Source organism: Dama dama, chromosome 3, assembly GCF_033118175.1.
Source record: "Dama dama isolate Ldn47 chromosome 3, ASM3311817v1, whole genome shotgun sequence".
Classification (NCBI taxonomy): Eukaryota; Metazoa; Chordata; class Mammalia; order Artiodactyla; family Cervidae; genus Dama; species Dama dama.
The window spans coordinates 55,290,498-55,309,869 of record NC_083683.1 but is presented as its reverse complement, the minus strand read 5'-3'; the positions used below and the strand labels follow the sequence as shown (position 1 = coordinate 55,309,869).

Here is a 19,372-nt window from a genome sequence, read left to right as displayed (position 1 = left end):
TTTGATGTGTTTGTGAGAGGAGGTAACTTCCACATCCTCTTACTCTGCCATCTTGATCCAATCCCTCTTTGCAGATTCTTTAGGATGCTTGGCTTAGCATTGGATGAACCAGTTACATGCCAATGGAGTGATACTTAATTTGAAAATCTTAATTTCAAGAATTAAAGTAAACACTCTGGAAACTCTCCAATGTGCTTGCATTCTTTTTTTTCTCTTCATTTTTCCTTCATTGGATTTAGAGCCAATGTCCTCTCTATATCTCATCTTTCACTTTCCATTCTGTGAATAATTTAGATGAACACTAAGGCTATCTTTTATTTATTTATTTTTTTTGGGGGTTTTGTTATACATTGATATGAATCAGCCATGGATATTTATAAATATAATTTATCAAAATTAAATGCAATTAAACAGATTTCCTAGATAGTATGATAATCAGTTATTTATAACAGAATACCACTAAACAAAAATCTTAGTGTAGCTAATTTTTTTTCCAGTGGACACTTGAGGAATCTGACAATCCACAGGTGAAGCAAACTGATGATTCTTTAAACTGAGTAGGATCCTGTCAGGCTTTCCTGGGGACCTCCTGTGTCCCCTCCCACTTATTTGTAGGGAAACTTTAACCTCTTAGTCTTTCCCTGAATTCCAAAGAACAAATTAAAACAGATTAATGAAAAAATGCAGAAACAAATGAAAAAGTCAAGCAAGACAAAATAATAATAATTTGGCCACAACACAAAGTGAAGACATTTAGTTTCTCCTCAAGGGTTATAGATAATATCCTGAGCTATATCCTTGTTTGTTCTACAGATATTAAAATCCTTCTCACCAGACAGATAGCAAGTAACTGCCAACCCCCAGCACATAGAACCCAGACCAGTTACAACTAGAAATTTGATGATATTGACTCCCAAACTGTTACACTGTTATCTCAACACCAACAAATCAGAAGAATGAGCTTATCATGCACCAATGACCATCTCCCTTACCTTGCCTTGAAAAGCCCTTCCCTGAAATCTATTGGTCTTTTGTTCAGGTCTTTTAACATGAGCTGCCTGTGCTCTTTGTTTGGCCCCATGTTGGGCACCTCGAAACAAACGTACTTTCCTTCACCACAACCCAGTGTCAATAGATTGGCTCTACTGTGCACAGGTAAGTGGACTTATATTTAGTTGTGTTCTGAAATTTCACTTTAATAAAATTTATTTTAGTACTTAGTAATAATGGTGGTTTCAGTATTCAGTTGCTCAAAGCTTTGTTTTTTGCTAGCAATTTAATATCTTGTAAAAATGTAAGATGTAAGTTGGCTGAGGAAAATCCTTAAGTTTTATTTTGTTGTCTATTTTCTGTGTTTTTTTTAAGTGACAGGCCTTTATTTTCCTGGGCTGTGCTGTTACCTCAAAAAATTTGTGAGGTGGGTAAAATTAGTCTTCAGTGAAGTTCTAACTCTCATGAACATCAGCCCTCCTTGTGCTATCTCTTTTGTTCAGAAAATTCATCATGGTAGGCCAACTTTCTGAATAGGAATCCTGGCTCTATGCCAACCTACTGAGTAATCTTGCCCATCTATAAAATGCAATCACTAATAAACTCTACCTCTTATAGTTGCCTTAAGGATTAAATGCTTAAAGTGTAAAGCACTTAAGAAAAGCCTGACACAGGATAAGTGTCATTATTATTGCCAGTGTTGGTATCAGGATCTTTCAAGCTCAGGAAACCAGAACTTACCCTTCATGGTTTTCTAGAAGAACTAATTCCCTACTCTCCTGAATTACCTGCTCTTTGTTTTATTCTGCCAGAGTTTTAATAGTCAGTGGCTAGCATGATAGAGTAACCTCCCAGGGATGATAATGACTGTGGAAACTAAGTCTGAGAACCCTGGGTTAAAATCTCAGGCTGCTATTTATGGACTGTGAGATGTGAGGTCAATTATTAAACCTCTTTCAGCTACAGTGGCTTCATCTGAAAAATTAAGATAATAATAGCCTTGTTAATGCCTGTTAGGAATTCTATAGACCCCAACACAGAAAATGAACCATTCTGAGAAACATAATACAAATATTTTAGGGTGTAGACCTTGTGGATTGTGGGAGTTAGACAGTCAGCCTAGGCCTTTTGCTCTTCTATCTGAAGTTGTGCTTGACGTTTACAGGTGCCAGCATGAGGAAAGGAAAGTGGATGAGAAGTAGGGGGAGCAGGAACAAACCAGAGCCTGGTAGGATATGGTGGAGTTCAGGAGTACATACTGGGCCCCGCCTCCATCTTTCACTGGCGTTTGTATCTGTGTCTCACTGCCTCTAAGCCTCCAGCATTGAAGGTCGAAGAGCCGTAGTGCCATGGAGAAGCGAAAGAAAAAGACCCAGAGTTAGAAGAATCTGCAGGATAATCCAAGAAGCACTACAAGGATACATGTCCTCAGACAAGCCAGTACATACAGGATGATGGCTATAAGCCACAACAGCACCCAATTCCAAACCAAACTCCCTAGCATAAATATGGCTTCTGTGCCACTTTGCCTTACAAATCTTGCACAAATTGCCCTGTTGATCTATCCTAATCCGAGGCAAGCAGGGAAAAGAATTCTCAAGACATCAATTCAGCTTGGCTAAGGTGCCATACTATAAAACCACCACACAAGCGTAGTGATATCAAAACGTATTTACTGCATCCTACAGGTCCATAAAATTATAGCTCCTTCATGTTCTATGACATACCTCTTACTGCTCCTTAGTCTAGATCTCACAATGCTGAAAAGAGGAAGGACACAAACTTGTCAATTATAAGAATCTTTTTTTGATTTAAACTTATTTTTTGTAAAATCAGTCTCTTCCAGGTAAATGTGTAGGGTTTAAGGGTTCCTTCAACCTGGACTTGTACCTCCACCCCTTATTTCTAGTTAAGATGGCATCTCCATACAGGATTGAGTTTATAAGACCATGTGAAGATAGAGTAGGTATAGGTCTCAGTTCCTAGGGACCCACTGGGTATCTTCATGGTACCTGAGAGTGAAGTCTAACTCTGTGGAAGTTGAGGCCTAATTTTTTGGCATAGTTAAAGCCTGATAGGGCTGCAAACTACCAACTCATTCTGGTTTTCCTGATGCCTTCTCAACTTTAAAATCGAAAGAGCTATGTCCTGGAGCCCATGTCAGTCCCAGACAAACCTGACTGATTGGTCACCCTGGGGTTTGCTGTTCCTCCCTCTGATGACTCTATCCTTGCTCAGCTATTTTTAGGACTACAAATATTCAGAACTGTTCTTTCTTGTTCCAACTAATCCCAAATTTGGCTGTATGCCCTGAAATCTCTGTTCCAGGGTCACCTATCATCTGTCACTTTGTGACAACCTCTATTAGCTGTATGTCTTTACTCATGTAATGTTCTGTAAACTCCTGTTTGGAGCAGCTAGCAGCTCCTAAATCCATTCCATACTGCATTAGAACAGAAGAAAAAATAGGGAGATGAGGTTGCTGCCTCAAGCCTTGATCATTTCCAAGGGAGTTTGAAATGTTCCCAACCTGAGAGAGAGGAACACACTTTTCTAACAATATTCACATTGGGTTTAGTTCTAGGAATAAGTAGGGAAGGTGATGGGTAAACTCAGCTTCTGTTCATCAGAGCCAAGTTGAGACAGAGTTTTGGGTGAAGCAGGAAAGAAAAGCTTTATTTCTTTGCAAAGCAAAGCAGGGCAGAGCAGGCTCATGACCTTGAAACTATGTATCCCAACTTGGGGGAATTTGGGGAGGAATTTCATAGCAAAAATTCAAGGACAGGTTTGCTGATAAGGATCAGGGTGTGTATAGGACCTGCATTCCTTTAGTCTGGCTTCAGATGGTCTCCTGCTTTTTAAACTCCATTTTTTTTTTTTTTTTTTATTCTATCCCGGAGTGTTAGTTTCAGGTATATAGCAAACTGATTGTTATGCATGTATATGGATCTATTCTTTTTCAAATTATTTTCCCAGAGAATATTGAGCAGAGTTTCCTGTGCTATACAGTAGGTCATTATTGGTTAAATATTTTAAATATAGTAGAGTGTACAAATCAGTTCCATACTCCCTAACTATCTCTCCCACCCACCTTTCTCCTGGTAACCGTAAGTTCATTCTCCAAGTCTGTGAGCCTACTTCTGTTTTTTGTAAATAAGTTCGTTTGTTTCATTTTTAGATACCAAAGCAGCATCATATGATATTTATCTTTCTCTGTCTGACTACTTTGCTTAGTATGATAATCTCCAGGCCCATCCATGTTGCTGCAAATGGCATATTTCATTATTTTTATGGCTAATGTCCTATTATATATGTACCACATCTTCTTTATCCATTCACCTGTCAATGAACAGGTTGCTTCCATGTCGTAGTGATTATAAACAGTGCTGCTATGCACACTGGGGTGCATGTCTCTTTTCAAATTATGGTTTTTGCCAGATATATTTAGTTACTCTATTTTTAGTTTTTTAAGGAATCTCCATACTGGTTGCACCAATTTACATTCCCAACAGTGTAGGAGGGTTTCCCTTTATACAAACCTTCTCCAGCATGGATTGTTTGTAGACTTTTTGATGATGGCCATTCTAACTGGTGTGAGGTGATACCTCATTGTAGTTTTGATTTACATTTATCTAATAATTAGTGATGTTGAGCATCTTTTCATGTATTTCTTGGCCATCTGCATGTCTTCTTTGGAGAAATGTCTATTTTGATTGCTCGACTTGCATTTTAGATGTTGAGCCACATGAGCTGTTTGTAAATTTTGGAAACTAATCCCTTATAGGTCACTTTGTTTGCAAATATTTCTCCTATTCTGTGAGTTGTCTTTTCATTTTGTTTGTGATTTTCTTCGCTGTGCAAAAACTTCTCAGTTTAATTTGGTCCTTTTTTTTGTTTTAAGTTTTGTTTTTATTTCTATAAAATAGATTGAAAAAAAATTTTGCTGTGATTTACATCAAAGAATGATCTGCCTAAGTTTTCCTCTAACAGTTTTGTAGTATCCAGCCTTACATTTATGTCTTTAATAGATACTGAAATTATTTTTTGTTTATCTGTTAAATAATGTTCAAGTGTAATTTTTTTAATGTAGCTGTTTAATTTTCCCAGCATCATTTATGGAAGAGACTGTCTTTCTTCCATTGTATAGTCTTGCATCATTTGTTTAATTAATTGTTGATTTAATTGTTTAATTAATTTGTCAATTAATCATTTGATTAATTGACCAGAGGAGCATGGGTTTATTTCTATCCTGATTCAATCATATGCATTTCTGGTTTTGTACCAGTACCAAACTATTTTGATAACTGTAGCTTTGTAGTATAGTCTGAAGTCAGCCTGACTTCCTCCACATTTTTTTTTCCTCAAGATTGCTTTGGCTATTCAGGATCATTTGTGTCTCCACACACTTTTTTTTTTTTTTTAATTCTGTGAAAAGCACCATTGGTAATTTGGTAGAGATTGCATTGAATCTATAGATCACTTTGTGTAGTATAGTCATTTTCACAATATTGACTCTTCCAATCAAAGATCATTATATATCTCTCCATTTGATTGTGTCATATTTTATTTCTTTCAGCAGTGTACTATAGTTTTCTGAGCACAAGCCTTTGCCTCCTTAAGGTACCTTACTTCCTTAAGGTTTTATTCCTAGGTATTTTATTCTTTATAATGTAATGGTAAGTGGGATCATTTCTCTAATTTTCATTTCTGATTTTTTGTTGTTAGTGCAAAAGATTTCTGTGGATTAATTTTGTAACCTGAAGCTTCACCAAATTCATTGGTAAAGCTCTAATAGTTTTCTGATAGCATCTTCAGGATATTTTATGGATAGTATCATGTCATGTGCAAATAGTGACAGTCTTACTTCTTTTTCAATTTCAATTATTTTTATTTGTTTTTCTTCTGTGAGTGCCAGGGCTAGGACTTCCAAAAATATGCTGAATAAAAATGATGAGAGTTGCATCATTGTCTTACTCCTGATCTTAGAGGAAAAGCTTTCAGCTTTTCACCTCTGAATATGGTATTAGCTGTTGGTTTGTCATTTGTTACTGTTTAGTCCTTAAGTCATATCCAACTCTCTGTGATTCCAAGGACTGTAGCCTTTTTTGTCATAAATGGATTTTAATAGGTTGAATTATGCTCCCTCTATGCATACTTTCTGCAGAATGTTTATCTAATTGGGTGTTGAATTTTTTAAAAAGCTTTCCAGCATATGTTGAAATGATCAATGATTTTTAATCTTCAATTTGTTAATGTGGTATAACACAATGATTGATTTGCTGATATTGAAACATAATGGCAACACTAGGATTGTTCAGTTCAGTTCAGTCTCTTAGTCATGTATGACTCCTTTCAACCCCATGGACTGCAGCATGCCAGGGCTCCCTGTCCATTACCAACTCCCGGAGTCTACTCAAATTCATGTCCATTGAGTCAGTGATGCCATCCAACCATCTCATCCTCTGTCGCCCCCTTCTCCTCCTACCTTCAATTATTCCCAGCATCAGGGTCTTTTCAAATGAGTCAAATCAAATAAGGATTTAATATATTTTCCTATACAAACCACCTTTCACTTAAGGTAACATTCAGTTCAGTTCAGTCTCTCAGTCATGTCTGACTCTTCATGACCCCATGCACTGCAGCCTGTCAGCCCTCCCTGTCTTTGAGCAAACTCACAGAACTTGCTCTAACTCATATCAGTGATGCCATCCAAGCATCTCATCCTCTGTTGCCCCTTTCTCCTCCTGCCTTCAATCATTCCCCAAATCAAGGTCTTTTCAAATGAGTCAGTTCTTCACATCAGGTGGCCAAAATATTGGGGTTTCAGCTTCAGCATCAGTCCTTCCAATGAATATTCAGGACTGATTTCCTTTAGGATGGACTGGTTGGATCTCCTTGCAGTCCAAGGGACTCTCAAGAGTCTTCTCCAACACCACAGTTCAAAAGCATCAATTCTTCGGCACTAAGCTTTCTTTATAGTCCAACATTCACATCCATACATGACCACTGGAAAAACCATAGCCTTGACTAGATGGGCCTTTGTTGGCAAAGTAATGTGTCTGCTTTTTAATATGCTGTCTAGGTTGGTCATAACTTTTCTTCCAAGAAGTAAGTGTCTTTTAATTTCATGGCTGCAGTCACCATCTGCAGTGATTTTGGAGCCCAAGAAAATAAAGTCTGTCACTGTTTCCACTATTTCCCATCTATTTGACATGAAGTGATGGGCCCAGATACCCTGATCTCAGTTTTCTGAATCTTGAGCTTTAAGTCAACTTTTTCATCTCCTCTTTCACTTTCATCAAGAGGCTCTTCAGTTCTTCTTCACTTTCTGCCATAAGAGTGGTGTCATCTGTGTATCTGAGGTTATTGATATTTCTCCCAGCAATCTTGAGTCCAGTTTGTGCTTCAACCAGCCCAACGTTTCTCATGATGTACACTGTATATAAGTTAAATAAGCAGGGTGACAATATACACACTCTTTTTCCTATTTGGAACCAGTCTGTTGTTCCATGTCTGGTTCTAACTGTTGCTTCCTGACTTGCATACAGATTTCTTAAGAGGCAGGTCAGGTGGTCAGGTATTCCCATCTCTTGAAGAACTTGCGACAGTTTGTGGTGATCCACATAGTCAAAGCCTTTGACATGGTCAATAAAGCAGAAATAGATGTTTTTCTAGAACTCTTTTGCTTTTTTGATAATCCAATAGATGTTGGCAATTTGACCTCTGGTTTCTCTGCCTTTTCAAAAACCAGCTTGAACATCTGGAAATTCATGGTTCATATACTGTTGAAGCCTGGCTTGGAAAATTTTGAGCATTACTTTACTAGTGTGTGAGATGAGTGCAATTGTGTGATAGTTTGAGCATTATTTGGCATTGCCTTTCATTGGGATTCCAGTCCTGTGGCCACTGCTGAGTTTTCCAAATTTGCTGGCATACTGAGTACAGCACTTTCACAGCATCATCTTTCAGGATTTGAAACAGCTCAACTGGAATTCCATCACCTCTACTAGCTTGGGCTGGAAGAAGCACAAGCTGGAATCAAGATTGCTGGGAGAAATATCAATAACCTCAGATATGCAGATGACACCATCCTTATGGCAGAAAGTGAAGAGGAACTAAAAAGCCTCTTGATGAAAGTGAAAGAGGAGAGTGAAAAAGTTGGCTTAAAGCTTAACATTCAGATAACTAAGATCATGGCATCTGGTCCCACCACTTCATGGGAAATAGATGGAGAGACAGTGGAAACAGTGTCAGACTTTAATTTTGGGGGCTCCAAAATCACTGCAGATGGTGATTGCAGCCATGAAATTAAAAGACACTTCCTCCTTGGAAGGAAAGTTATGACCAACCTAGATAGCATATTAAAAAGCAGAGACTTTTTACTTTGGTCACCTCATGCGATGAGTTGACTCATTGGAAAATACCCTGATGCTGGGAGGGATTGGGGGCAGGAGGAGAAGGGGACGACAGAGAATGAGATGGTTGGATGGCATCACCGACTCGATTGACATGGGTTTGAGTAAACTCCGGGAGTTGGTGATGGACAGGGAGGCCTGGCATGCTGCGATTCATGGGGTCACAAAGAGTTGGACACGACTGAGCGACTGAACTGAACTGAACTAGCTTTGTTAGTAGCGATGCTTCCTAAGGCCTAATTGACTTCATATTCCAGGATGTCTGTCTCTAGGTGAGTGATCATGACATTGTGATTATCTGTGTCATGAAGATCTTTTTTGTACAGTTCTTCTGTGTATTCTTGCCACCTCTTCTTAATATCTTCTGCTTCTGTTAGGTCCATACCATTTCTGTCCTTTATTGAGCCCATCTTTTTATGAAATGTTCCCCTGGTATCTCTAATTTTCTTGAAGAGATCTCTAGTCTTTCCCATTACACTGTTTTCCTCTAATTCTTTGCACTGATCACTGAGGAGGGCTTTTTTACTTCTCCTTGCTATTTTTTGGAACTCTGCACTCAAATGGGTGTATCTTTCCTTTTCTCCTTTGCCTTTCACTTCTCTTCTTTTCACAGCTATTTGTAAGCTGTCCTCAGAGAGCCATTTTGGTTTTTTGCATGTCTAATTCTTGGGGATGGTCTTTATCCTCTCTCCTGAACAATGTCACGAACCTCTATCCATAGTTCATACAGCACTCTGTCTACCTTATCTAATCACTTGAATCTATTTGTCATTTCTACTGTATAATCATAAGGGATTTGATTTAGGTCATACCTGAATGGTCTAGTGGTGTTCCCTACTTTCTTCAATTTAAGTCTGAATTTGGCAATAGGCAGTTCATGATCTGAGCCACAATCAGCTCCTGGTCTTGTTTTTACTGACTGTATAGAGCCTCTTCATCTTTGGCTGCAAAAATATAATAATCTAATTTCTGTATTGACCATCTGGTGTGTCCATGTGTAGAGTCTTCTCTTATGTTGTTGGAAGAGCGAGTTTGCTATGACCAGTGCATTCTCTTGGCGAAACTCTATTAGCCTTTGCCCTGTTTCATTTTGTACTCTACAGCCAAATTTACCTGTTACTACAGGTATTTATTGACTTCCTACTGATAAACTTCTCTTAATTATGGTATATTATTCTTGTAATGTGTTGATGAATTTGGACTCCTAGTATTTTGTTTAGAGATTTTGCATCTAGTTCATCTGTGATATTGGCCTGTAATTTTCTTTCTGGTGTCTGTGTGGTATCTTTGTCTGCTTTTGGTATCAGGGTGATGGGGACCTCATAGAATGATATGGGTATATTCTTTTCTCTGTAAATTTTGAGAATAATTTCAGAAGAATAGGTGTTAACTCTTCTATAAATGCTTCTTAGAAATCACCTGTGAAGCCATCTCATCCTTGAATTTTGTTTGTTGGAAGTTTTTTTTTATCACTGGGTCAATTTGATTACTTGTGACTAGCATGCTCATATTTTCTGTTTCTTTCTGATTCAGTCTTCGAAGGCTATTCCTTTCTAAGAGTTTTTCTATTTCTCCTAGTTTGTCCGTTTTATTGGCAAGTGTTGTTTGCAACAGTATCTTTTAATCCTTTGGGAAGGTCAGTTTTCATTCCAATTCCAAAGAAAGGCAATGCCAAAGAATATTCAAACTACCGTACAACTGAGTTCATTTTACATGCTAGCAAGGTAATGCTTAAAATCCTTCAAGCAAGACTTCAACAACACATGAACTGAGAACTTCCAGAGGTAGAATCTGGATTTGGAAAATGCAGAAGAACCAGAGAACAAATTGCCAACATCCTTTGGATTATAGAAAAAGCAAAGGAATTCCAGAAAAACATCTATTTGGCTTCATTGACTATGCTAAAGCATTTGACTGTGTGGATCACAACAAACTGTGGAAAATTCTTAAATAGACGGGAATATCAGACCACCTTACTTGCCTCTTGAGAAATCTGTATGCAGTTCAAGAAAAAACAGTTAGAACCAGACATGGAACAGTGACTGGCTCAAAATTGGGAAAGGACTACATCAAGGTTATATTTTTCACCCTGCTTATTTAAATTCAATGCAGATATATCATGCAAAATGAGGGACTGGATGAATTGCAAGCTGGAATCAAGATTGCCAGGAGAAATACCAACAACTTCAGATATGTAGATGATACAAATCTAATGTCAGAAAGTGAAAAAGAACTACAGAGCCTCTTGATGATGGTGAAAGAAAAAAGTGAAAAAGTGGGCTTAAAATTCAGCATTCATAAAACTAAGATCATGGTATACAATCCCATCACTTCATGGCAAATATGTAGAGAGAAAGTGGAAACTGACAGAGTTTGTTTTCCTGGGCTCCAAAATCACTGCAGACAATGATTGCAGCCATGAAATTAAGATGCGTGCTCCTTGTAAGGCAAGCTATGACAAACATAGACAGCATATTGAAAAGCAGAGACATCATTTTATCAACAAAGGTCAGTATAGACAAAGCTATGATTTTTCCAGTAGTCAAGTATGGATGTGAGATTTGGACCATAAAAAAGGCTGAGCACTGAAGAATTGATGTTTTCAAAATTGTGGTGCTAGAGAAGACTCTTGAGAGCCCATTGGACAGCCAGGAGATCAAACCTGTCAATCCTAAGGGAAATCAACACTGGATTGGAAGGACTCATGCTGAAGCTGAAGCTCCAATACTTTGGCCACATAATGCAAAGAACTGACTCACTGGAAAGACCCTGGTTCTGGGAAAGATTGAGGCATGAGGAGAAGGGAGTGACAGAGAATGAGATGGCTGTAAGGCATCACGGTCAGACACAAATTTATCAAATTCTGGGAGATGGCGAAGAACAGGGAAGCCTGTCATGCTGTAGTCCATGGGGTTGGAAAGTTTCAGACATGACTTAGTAACTGAAAAGCAACAACTGCAGTCCTTTGCATTTCTTGAATGTACATTGTAACTTCTCCTTTTTCATTTCTAATTTTATTAATTTGATCTCTCTCTCTCTTTTTCTTGGTGAGTCTGGCTAAAGGTTGATCAACTTTGCTTATCTTTTCAAAGAACTAGCTTCTAGTATCACTGAGTTTTCTATTGTTTTCTTCATTTCTATTTCATTTATACCTTCTTTGTTCTTTATTATTTCTTGCCTTATCTTCAATTTAGGTTTTGCTTATTCTTCTTTCTCTTATTGCTTTAGGAATAAGATTAGATTGTTTATTTGTGATTTTTCTTCTTTCCTAAGGTAAGATTTTATTGCTATAAACTTCCCTCTTAGAACTGCTTTTGTCACATCCCATGGATTTTGGATCATCATGATTTCATTTGTCTCTAGGTATTTTTTTATTTCCTTTTATATTTCTTAAGTGATCCATTGGTTGTTTAAGCATATTACTTAGCTTCCATGTGTTTGCATTTAATTTTTTTTATGTAGTTGATTTCTAATCTGATAGGGTTGTGCTTGAAAATTATACTCGATATGGTTTCAATTTTCTTAAATTTCCTGGGGTTCAACATGTACAGCATCAGATGAGTCCAGGAGAATGTTCCATTTGCAAATGAGAAGAATGTGTATTCAGCTGTTTTTGGATAGAATTCTCATAATATCAATGAAATCCATCTGGTTTAATGTGTCATTTAAGGCCTGTGTGTCCTTATTGATTTTCTGTCTGGATGATTTATCCATTGATGCAAGTATGGTGTTAAAATCCCCGCTATTATTGTGTTACTGTTTCCTCATTTTAAGGCTTTTAGTATTTTCCTTATATATTGTGGTGCTCTTATGTTAGATGTACATATATTTACAATTGTTATACCTTCTTTTTGGATTGATCCATTGATCAGTATGTAGTGTCCTACTTTGTTCCTTGTAAAATAATCTTTGTTTTAAAGTCTTTTTTTTTTTTTTTTCTGATATGAGTGATGTTACTCCAGCTTTCTTTTGAACTCCAACTATTCTTTTTGAATGGAATAGGTTTTTTCCATCCCCTCACTTTCAGGCTATGTATCCCAAGATCTGAAGTGGGTCTCCTGTAGACAGGATATGTAAATGTCTTGTTTTTGTATCCATTCAGCCAGGCTATCTTTTGTTTGGAACATTTAAACTTTTTACATTTAAAGCAATTATTGACACATATGTTCTTATTGTTAATTTGGATTTGCTTTTGTAGGTCCTTTTAATTTGCTTTCTCTTTTATTTTCTTATGAATTGATGAATAACTTTAATGTTGTGTTCAAATTCCTTTTTCTCTTTTGTGTATGTATCTATTGTAGATTTTTGGTTTGCAGCTACCATGAGTTTTTTATATTTCCGTGTGTATATAAATAAGATTGTTTCAACTTTTTGGTCTATACTTTCAAATGTATTTTCAATATCCTGTATTTGTTTTCTCATCTCACAATTCCTATTTTTTTATATATTTGTCTGCAAATGATTTCCTTTGTTTGCTATATTTTTGCCTTCACTGGTGAGCTTTTCCAATTTTCTCATTTCCAGTTTTGTCCTTTTCTTTTCCACTTAGAGAGGTTCCTTTAACATTTGTTACAAAGCTGGTCCAGTGGTACTGAATTCACTTTTCTTTTGCTTCTCTGTAAAATTCTTGATTTCTCTGTCAAATCTGTTTGAGAGTCTTGCACATTAGAGTATTCTTGATTGTAGGTTCTTCCCTTTCGTCACTTTAAGTATATTGCATCACTCTCTTCTGACCTACAGTGTTTCTGCAGAGAAATCAACTTATATGAGTTTCCTTATATGAGTTGCCCTGTATGTTATTTTTTGCTTTTCCTTCATTGTTTTTCATATTTTCTCTCTGTCTTTACTTTTTGTCAATTTGATTACTACGTATCTCAGTATGCCCCTGCTTTGGTTTATTCTGCCTGTGACTCTGTGCTTCCTGGACTTGGGTGATTGTTTCCTTTCCCATGTTAGGGAAGTTGCAGCTGTTATCTCTTCCAGTATTTTCTCAGGTCATTTCTCTGTCTCTTCTCCTTCTGTTGTTGTTCAGTTACTCAAGCACGTCCAACTCTTTGCAATTCCATGAACTGTAGCACATCAAGCTTCCCTATCCTTCACCATCCCCTGGAGCTTACTCAAACTCATGTCCATTGAATTGGTGATGCCATTCAACCATCCTATGTCATCCCCTTCTTCTGCTACCTTCAATCTTTCCCAGCATCAGGATCTTTTTTAATGAATCGGTTCTTTGCATCAGGTAGCCAAAGTATTGGAGCTTCAGCCTCAGCATCAGACCCTCCAATGAATATTCAGGATTGATTTCCTTTAGGATTGACTGGATTGATCTCCTTGTAGTCTAAGGGACTCCCAAGAGTTTTCTCCAACACCACCAATCAAGAGTATCAGTTCTTTGGTGCCCAGCTTTCTTTATGGTCCAGCTCTCACATCCAAACATGACTACTGGAAAAACCATAGCTTTGACTATATGAACCTTTGTTGGCAAAGTAATGTTTCAGGTTTTTAATATTATTTTTAGGTTTGTCATAACTTTTCTTCCAAGGAGAAGGCATCTTTTAATTTCATGACTTCAGTCACCATCTGCAGTGATTTTAGAGCCCAAGAAAATAAAGTCTGTCACTGTTTTCATTGTTTTCCCATCTATTTGCTATGAAGTGATGGGAGCAGATGCAGTGATCTTAGGTTTCTTAATGTTGAATTTTAAGCCAACTTTTTCACTCTCCTCTTTCACTTTCATCAAGAGGCTCTTTAGTTCTTCTTTACTTTCTGCCATAAGGATGGTGTCATCTGCATATCTGAGGTTATTGATATTTCTCCCAGCACTCTTGATTCCAGCTTGTGTTTTGTCCACCCTTGCATTTTACATGATGTACTCTGCATATAAGTTTTATAAGCAGGGTGACTGTATACAGCCTTGACACACTCCTTACCCAGTTTTGAACCAGTCCATGGTTCCATGTCCAGTTCTAACTGTTGCTTTATGACCTGTTTCTTTTCCTTCTGATACCCCTCCAATACAAATGCTGCTGTGTGTGACATTGTCCCACACATGAAATTTCTTAGACTGTCATCTTTTCTTTTTATTCTTTTTCCTTTATTCTCTTTTGTGTCAGTGATTTCTGACACAAGACTATTCTGTCTTCCAGCTCACTTACCCATTCTTCTGCCTCAGTTATTCTGCTATTGATTGTTTCTAGTGTTTTTTTCACTTCAATAATTATATTGTTTATCTCTCATTACTTGTTCTTTAGTTCTTCTAGGTCTTGTTAAAGCATTTTTTGTATCTTCTGGATATGTGCCTTCATTCTTTTTTCTGAGATCTTGGATCATCTTCACTATCTTTACTCTGAATTCTCTTTCCACTACATTACCTATATCCATTTCACTAGGTTGTTCTTCTGAGATTTTAGCTTGTTCCTTCTTCTGGGATATATGCCCCTGCCATCCCATTTTTCTGACTTTCTGTAACTGCAGTGTCCACTCCACTGGCTGTAGGATTGTAGCTCATCTTGCTTCTGCTCTCTGCCCTCTGGTGGATTAGACCATCTATGAGGTTTGTGCAGGCTTCCTGGTTGGAGGGACTGGTTCCTGTCTGCTGGTGGGTAGAGGTGGGTCTTTTCCCTCAGGTGGGCAGGACCATGCTCAGAAAGACTTTAAGCAGGCTATCTGCTGATCGGTGGACACATGTTCCCACTCTTTTGCTTGTTTTGCCTAGGGTGACCTAGCCCTGGAGCCTACAGGCTGTTAGGGAGGACATTGCAACTTTCAAGAATGTTCACACCAAGCAGCATTTCCCAGAACTGCCTCTACCAGTGTCATTGTCCCTGTGAATCACAGTCACCCTCCACCTCTGCAGTAGACCCTCTATACTAGCAGGTAGGTATGGCCCAGTCCCTTATGAGATCAGTTTTTTTTTTTGTTTGTTTGTTTGTTTATTTGTTTTTCACTGGCTCCTGGTGTGCCCAAGAAATTGTGAGCATCCCCCAAGAGTAGGGTTTATGTTTCCCTCAGCACTGTGGAATTCCCATGATCAAATCTTTCTGACCTACAAAGCCAGATTCTCTGGCAATTCCTCCTCCCATTGCCAAATTTCCAGGTTGGAAAGTCTGATGTGTGCCTCAAGATTTTCACTCCTAGGGTATAATTATTTTCCAGTTTCTAGGCCACCCACCTTGTAGGTATGGGATTTGATTTTTATTGTGAGTGTGCCCCTCCTACCATCTTTTTGTGGTTTCTTCTTTGTCTTTAGATACAGGGTATCATCTTCTTTTTCCGTAGGTTCCAGAATTTTTTTGGTTTTTTTGATGATCATTGTTCAATGGTTCAATGGTTAGTTGTGATTTTGGTGTTGTTTTGGTTTTTTTTTTTTGTAAGAAGGGCTTAGCTCATGTCCTTTTACTCTGCCATTTTGAGGCATCTCCCTCTGGTGGTCTCCTGATGAGTTTCTGTTGTTCTGGAGGTTATCAAACTGTGACCTTCTCTCTGAAATAAAGAATGTTTCATCAAGTAGTTGACATCTTCCATTTGCTGGGGGTTTAATTCTGCAGAAAAGCACAAAGATATTTTTATATGTATCTCTTGAGGAGGCACCACCATATTGTTCCAAGGCTGCATTATGGCTCCTTGACTGCTCCTCACTTATCTCTGCATACCCTTCCTTGCTTGATCAATGACAGTTTGAACCTGCCCTTTGGTACTCAGGGAAGGTCATGGAGGCTGAAGCCAATTCTCTACAAACAAGAAATAGGGGACACAGATAGGCCTTCATGCTCAAGAGCCCTACAGAGTCCTGCTGAGTTTTAAAGGGTCCATATGGTGACCACATCACCCTCTTCTGTCTCTTTTTCCTTTCGTTTCTCTATGAAAATATTATGTGAGCACTGAGCTCATATCATATCCTGAGTTTTCCATACATGTGATGGATATACCTTTATGGTCCACATCCTTCAGTGTTTCTCCTAATACAAAAAATTTGAGAATTTTAAGAAAGAATTTTTCTTTCTACATAAATCCTGTTTTTTAAGAATATTACCTTTTTTAAGGTTACAGGAAAGTCAGCCTTGAATCTCTTTTCTAGGTATAATCTTCTCTTGCCTTTCCTTAGATAATAAACCATATAGTATATATTTAATGGTAGAAGTCAGATTTAGATCAGGATACAAATAATTTAATGTTTATAAATATTATGTCTCTTTATGAATAGGTTTTGCCTATAGTCTTTTCCTCTCCTGGGAATTTTTACTGGATAATCTTGTTGTTGGTGCTCTAATTTTTTAAAAAATAAAGAAAAATGAATCATAATTCTTGAATTATCTGTCAGGGAACACTTTTTGAGAGGAGAGGTTTTCATAATAATGTTTTTCAAATCACAAAAGATACAAAAAAAATACACACTTTTACTAGCATATAACCATACTGCCCTTGGAATGTTTTACTGTGGTCAATCACAGAGTCTGGGCACCATCAGAGATAATATAAGAGACCCAAATAAACTATTGCAAAGAAGAAAAGTGTATTTTAGAAATATCTGGCCCTTATAAGTCACTTAATTCCTTTAGAAACATGTCCGCATCTCTTCTCATAACTCAGTTATAATGAATGTTTACATTAAAAGAACAATACTTCACTTTACATGCGTACTCATTCACCTCATATCCCGTCCCACCATTACAGATGAATATACTACAGCACAGAGAAATTAAATAACATGGCTGCAGGCACTCACAGGAAACGGAAGAACCATGCTTTGAAAATAGGTGGCCTGGTGGATTGAATGGTGGCTCACAAAAAATTTATGTCCACATCCTATCACCCAGAGCCTGTGAATATGATCTGATTTGGAAAGAGTCTTTGCAGATGAAACTGAATTAAAGATTTTAAAATAAGGTCATCTAAAAATGCCTGGAGTGGCCCTAATTATAATTCCAAGTGGCCTTATAAGAGATACATGGGGAAAGACAGAGGAGAGGAGTGAGGTACCATGGAGGCAGAGACTGGAGTGATGCAACCACATATCTAGGAATGCCTGAAGTCATCAAATGCTTGAAAAAGCAAGGAAGAACTCTCTCCTAAAGACTTCAGAGGGAGCATGGTCCTCCAAACACCTTGATTTCTGATATTAGGTCTCCAGAATTGTGAAAGAATAAATTTCTGCTCTCATGAGTCACCCAGGGTGTGGTAGTTTACTAGGACAGCCTTAGGAAACCATATAAATGCTCTGGCTCTGCCATCAGTCATCTCAATCTCTGAGCCGTTCTCTTAGTCGGGCAGCCCCCAGCGTTTGAAACTACCACTATTCTTTCCCAGGATACTTGTTTCTCCATCCTCCAAAAGCACCATTGCAAACACACATTTTCCTCAACTAGTAAATCCCTGCCCTCTTCTTTGACTCATTTGATGTCATTATTGAATATTTCACTCAGGAAGCATATGAAATCAAATAGGAGCTTCTCTATTGCTTCATTTTCAACTTTGTCTATGTGTATTATAGCCACATCCCTTACTTCTGTCTAAGCATTACACATTTGTGCTCTTGATCTTCTCATTTGTCTTCCTAAATCGTTTACTCTTGTATTAGTTCTCTATTGATGTGTAATAAATAACCACAAAACTTAACAGCTTAAAGTACATACATTTATTATCCCACAGTTTCTATGTATCCGATATCTGCATGTTCCAAGTGGGTTCTCCAGAATCTTTCAAAATGTTGTCATTAAGGTGACAGCTAAGGTTGGGGTCTCATCTGAAAACTTAACTAGGGAAGAATGTGTGTCCTGGGGTTACTTTTGTAGCTGTTGCCAGAATTTGGTTTCTTTAACGCTATTAGACTATGAGACTCAGTTCTATTCTGGCTATTGGACAGAATCCATCTTCAGATCCTTGCCACATGGGTCTCCCCATATGGCAACTTGCTTTACAGAGCCAGAGAGAGAGAATCTGCTAGTAAAATAGAAGTCACAATGTTATGTAACCTAATCCCGTAGGTGGTAACCCAGCACCCTTGCCACATTTCATTGTTTAGACTCAATTTGTTAGTCTAGTCAACATTCAAGAGAAGGGGATGAATATTCCTTCAGTGCATTCTTCCTTCTACATCATCACATACTCCATCTCTAATAGATCATCATAATGGAACCCACAAACTTGCTTTAGTTTAGCTAATTTTGAAGCAAAGTTTACAAATCCATGTACCCTTATTACTTTGGAATTTTATATTTAGCTCTTTTTACACCTTATTTAGGAAATGTTAGCCTATCTCATTAGAATGAGATGTTCTTCTATGCTTTTTTCCAAAATCTTTATTTTTTAATCTTTTATATGTAGAATACTTAACTTTCTTAAAACATTGTATATGGTATGAGCTAAGAATCATGATGTTTTCCCATGTTATTGAAATGATCCAGAGTGAACTAATAAAAAGATCACCATTCTATTGTAGTGTAATCATTGTCACAAACCATGTGACCATATAGCCTAGGTTGATTAGATTAGATTCATTTTTACTGTGCAGTCTAAATAAAGTTGTGGCTAAAAGCTAGTTATGAAGGTGATTTTTATATCTTCAAAGAAGATTATATTTTCCCACAGCAGAGGATGTCCAATGCATTAAGACCCACTAATGAACACAGACATAGGCTTTCACATACACACAAAGGTATCAAGACAGCTTCATTCTCTCAACCACAAATTAACGTTTACTAAATCATTAAAAAATAATGTTCTCTTGTTGCTTCTTTATTTAGTATGTCTTCAACATAATGAAATTAAGCTTTTGTTTATTTCCTATTTATTTTTCTTTCTTATGAACTTGCTTTGTTTATTTTTATATTAGGGTTTTAATATTTTTCATAGAGGTATAGCCTATATGTTTATTACTCATTCAGTTTTTATTTTATTGTTAATACTCAGAAGTTTTAAATGCAATGTATTCAATCTACTTTTCCTTCCTTGATTTTCAGAAATTTTAA

At 37.4% G+C, this 19,372-nt stretch overlaps 1 protein-coding gene across 1 annotated transcript in view; it reads right to left on the bottom strand.

The window, feature by feature from the left end:
* The window catches only part of LOC133043309 (large ribosomal subunit protein P1-like), a 50,709-nt gene that overhangs the window by 5,696 nt on the left and 25,641 nt on the right, over positions 1-19,372 (bottom strand). The gene's annotated exons all lie outside the window — the stretch shown is intronic.